The sequence below is a fragment of the Sphaerodactylus townsendi genome, linkage group LG01 (assembly GCF_021028975.2).
Source record: "Sphaerodactylus townsendi isolate TG3544 linkage group LG01, MPM_Stown_v2.3, whole genome shotgun sequence".
NCBI classification, from domain to species: domain Eukaryota; kingdom Metazoa; phylum Chordata; class Lepidosauria; order Squamata; family Sphaerodactylidae; genus Sphaerodactylus; species Sphaerodactylus townsendi.
This window is the reverse complement of record NC_059425.1, coordinates 12,849,706-12,854,482: the sequence shown is the minus strand read 5'-3', so window position 1 is coordinate 12,854,482 and position 4,777 is coordinate 12,849,706.

The window sequence follows — 4,777 nt, the reverse complement described above, 5'->3', positions numbered from 1 at the left end:
GGCTTGTCCGAACATGTTTCTCCCCCCACCATGCGGGTTATAGGCCAAGCTGGAATCCGATTTCTGCCAGTTTTGTTTGCCTTGGAGCCGGCTGGGGCTGAGTCACGGCTCTGGAATGTCTCTTGGTGAGGACACAGCCTGCAAAACAAGGCCGGGCCGCCTGGCTGCCCTTTCCACATTCCGGCCAAACTGGACTCTGGGAAATAACCCCCAGCAACCGCCTTCTAATAGCTACCTTCCTTCATGAACAAGAACGCACCTCCCTCACTCAAAAAATCCAGGGTTGTCGTTCTGTAGGTGACTCCCCCCACCCCCATTCTCTGCTTTGCTACTTGGCACTTTGGTCATGTTCAGAGACACCAGGCGGGACGTGGGATTCCCCCGCCAATGGCTGCTTCCTCCCTCGGACGGTTATCTTTTCGCTTCACTTCCCAGGAGAGACCAAATCGGCTCTTTAGACACCCCTGCTGGCTTTTGCTCTTCAAAGGGCAGGGGAGGATGGATTGTGCTGACTCAACAAAGGTCATGATGGTTCCTTCCCTGGTGATAGGAGTACTGGGGGGTTGTGTGGTTTCCGGGCTGTATGGCCGTGTTCTGGGAGCGTTTTCTCCTGACGTTTCGCCGGCATCTATGGCTGGCATCCTCTGAAAGCCTTCGACAATAGGAGTACTGTTCCCCCCACCCTCGGAAACCAGTGCCAAGAGAATTGTGTTGTGTGACGTGGAGGGGCATGGAGGCAGGGTATAATGCAGTGATGGCGAACCTTTTCGAGACCGAATGCCCAAATTGCAACCCAAAACCCATGTATTTATCGCAAAGTGCCAACACGGCAACTTAACCTGAATACTGAGGTTTTAGTTTAGAAAAAACAGTTGGCTCCGAGGCATGCGTTACTCAGGAGTAGACTTGGTGGTAGTTGGTGGCTTTGCTTTGAAGCAACCGTGCAACTCTTCCAATGGGTGAATCACGACCCTAGCAGGGTTTACTCAGAAGCAAGCCCCATTGCCAGCAACCGAGCTTACTCCCAGGTAAAGGATCGCGCTTTAGTTCTTCACATGAAAATCAGTGGCATTTAACAGCGCTTAACAGGGTTACCTACACTGCTTCCCCAAAATTAGGTCTTAGGTGTAATGCTAATAATTGAGCCCAGCGGCCCAGGCCAGCCTAGATGTGTGTGTGGGAGGGGGACGACTCTGTTTGCGCGTGCCCACAGAGAGGGCTCAGAGTGCCACCTCTGGCACCCGTGCCATAGGTTCACCACTGCTGGTATAATGTATGATGCTTTGGTACTTAATCTTTTCAGTTTGGCACCTAATCTTTAGCTTTTATATACATACGTACATATATACACATACATAACATATACACCCACACATATTTTTATGTAGAATATACATATGATAAACAAAATGTATATGTTATAGTGTACAATAATATACATTATTGATAAATTATAATAAAACATATACATTTATTATTGTATATGATGTTATATAATATTGTATCTATAATAATGTGTATAATTTTATGTATTTAGGTAAATATAATTTATCTTTTATATATTAAAAATACACTACTATTGTGTCCGACTCACACACAACGGATGGTTTAGTACCTATACCAGTAATATAAAAACACTGTTAGTCAGGGGTGGTGTGGGGTGTTGTGATGTGGGGGAAGGGTGACAACGGGGTATACCGGAGGCAGCTTGGTTATGCTTAGGAGCAGCAGTGGCGTAGGAGGTTAAGAGCTTGTGTATCTAATCTGGAGGAACTGGGCTTGATTCCCAGCTCTGCTGCCTGAGCTGTGGAGGCTTATCTGGGGAATTCAGATAAGCCTGTGCACTCCCACACACGCCAGCTGGGTGACCTTGGGCTAGTCACAGCTTCTCGGAGCTCTCTCAGCCCCACCTACCTCACAGGGTGTTTGCTGTGAGGGGGGAAGGGCAAGGAGATTGTAAGCCCCTTTGAGTCTCCTGCAGGAGAGAAAGGGGGGGATATAAATCTAAACTCTTCTTCTTCTTAGTTCTGGCACTAGAAGTCTAAATACTCATTCCTGATGCTGTTTGGTAATAAAAAGTCTGAACCACAGTCTTGTTACTCAACAGTTCAAAGGCACGACGCAGGGCCTTCCTTCTGTGCAACGAGGAATGGTGAAACTAGATAGATGGCCAAAGGGACCTTCTGCCTGCCGGGGTGGGGGGTGGGGTGGAACACATGACCTCTGGGTGCCTTCCAGCATGCCTTATCAGTTTACTTATGGTACACACAGGATGGTGCTATAGAACAAACTGCATGAGATTAGTCTCAAGGGCGTGACCAAAAAGACCTTTCACCCACTCTCCAGAGTGTTCAGGGAAGACGCTGAACAACCAGCCAGATCAAGCGAGGGGACTTTCCAGTTAATTTAGATTCTGGCAAGGAATCAACCTTCTTTGAGGCCACCATGCTGTAAAGAGTGTGCCTCTGGGCATGAACAGAGTTGCCCAGCCGAGAAACCACTACCTTCCCATCGGAGTAGTTTCCCAAATACGCTTACAGGAAGACGGGACCAAAAGAACTATGTCTGAAAAAGACATCCTGTTTTGCTGGGATTTGAACCCAGGTCTTGCCGCAACATCAAAACCAAGAAACCCATTTCATCTGTTGGATACGCTCCACGCCCGGGGCCTGTGTTGATCACAATCTGTTCTGAACATCATCAGTTCCAGTTTGTTGCTGCGTCACGGTTCATGGGACATCTGGATTCTTCCCTCTAATGGAACAACACAGCTGCGCATTTTGGTCTGCCGTTTTTTAATTGCAGCGGAGCAATCGATGTCCCGAGTTCCAGACATGCTCAGATGTTGCACGGCACAGCAGTGACACCTGGTGGTTAAGAAAGGGATTACATCCTCCATCAACCCAACTACTCGAGTAGGCATTTTTAAAGGTTTCTGTTCACTGTGATGGGGGGGGGGGGGGGCTCCAAGCGGGTTGCCCCCCTGGATGCCACCGGCAATGGAAGTCAGAAAAGTTGGCAGCACATTCAGAACCTGCCCCACCCAAGCAGACACATTCTGCTCTCTCTCTCATTCTGCTGCTTTTAGCATTACTTGGCTATTCTGTTTCTTGAGAATACTGGCCGGTCACTAATGCTGTAATCTGTTGTTTACTACTGACAACAGTCAAAGCAACACCTTGAGGGCTGGAAGGATCTTACAGGCCGTATGGGGCATCCATGTTGGAATTTGTCCAGCTTTGCAGTAGTTAAAACTAAACTAGTGTGTTGTAGTGGTGGTTAAGAGTGGTGGACTCTAATCCGGAGAACTGTGTTGATTCCCCACTCCTCCACGTGAGCCGTGGAGTCTTATCTGGTGAACCAAATGTGTTTTCCCGTTCCTGCACATGAAGCCTGCTGGGCGACCTTGGGCCAATCACAGTTTTTCAGAATTCTCTTAGCCCCACCTAGCTCACAAGATCTGTTGTGGGGAGAGGAAGGAAAGGAAGTTTGGATTTATATCCCCCTTTCTCTCCTTCAGGAGACGCAAAGGGGCTTACAATCTCCTTTCCCTTCCCCCGTCCAACAACAAAAACCCTGTGAGGTGAGAGGGGCTGAGAGAACTCCGAAGAACTGTGAGTAGCCCACGGCCACCCAGCTGGCGTGTGTTGGAGTACACAGGCTAATCTAGTTCCGCAGATAAGCCTCCACAGCTCAAGTGGCAAGGCGGGGAATCAAACCCGGTTCCTTAGAGTGCACCTGCTCTTAACCACTACACCACTGAGTTTGTAAGCCGCTCTGTATCTCCTTACAGGAGAGAAAGGGGGGGGGGGTATAAGTCCAAACCTCTCCTTTTCTTCTGTTGGTATCCTCTTAAGCACATCCTGCAGTTCCCAGGTAACCCCCAAGTTGTTCACAGACAGTGTTCACAGTAGAAAATGTTGAGGCACAAAAATATTTTTCCTTCCTCCCCATGGAATGGAACTGTTTTCCGTGAGGCTGAGAAATCCTCTCTTCCACTCACTCTGCCTCAGCTGAATGCCTGTGGAATGGACAGATTCTGAAACTCACCCAACTTCCCAAGTTAAAGGCATCAAGAGAATCCTTTGAGGCAGATCGAAGTCAGGCAGAGACCAATTGGAAAAGACCCGCCGTTTATACACCGCTTGGATCTGGGTTGGAAGCGGAGAAGGACGTTACTATGCCAGTACAGTGTAGTGGTTAAGAGTGGCAGATGGTACAATCTGGAGAACTGGCCTTGATTCCCCAGTCCTCCGCAGGAGCGGCGGATTCTTATCTGGTGAACCGGGTTTGTTTCCCCACTCCTCCACATGAAGCCTGCTGGATGACCTCAGGCCAGTCACAGTTCTTTCCAAACTCTCGCAGCCCCACCTACCTCACAAGGGGTCTGTTGCAGGGAGACAAAGGGAAAAGGAAGAAGAAGAGTTTGGATTTATATCCCCCCTTTCTCTCCTGCAGGAGACTCAAAGGAACTTACAATCTCCTTGCCCTTCCCCCCTCACAACAAACACCCTGTGAGGTGGGTGGGGCTGAGAGAGCGCCGAAGAACTGTGACTAGCCCAAGGTCGCCCAGCTGGCGTGTGTGGGAGTGCACAGGCTAATCTGAACTCCCCAGATAAGCCTCCACATCTCAAGTGGCAGAGCTGGGAATCAAACCTGGTTCCTCCAGATCAGAGTGCACCTGTTCTTAGCCACTGCTCTTAGCCGCTACGCCACTGCTGCTCCTTCATCAGCCACTTTGAGACTCTTTGCAGGAGAGAAAAGCAGGATATAAATC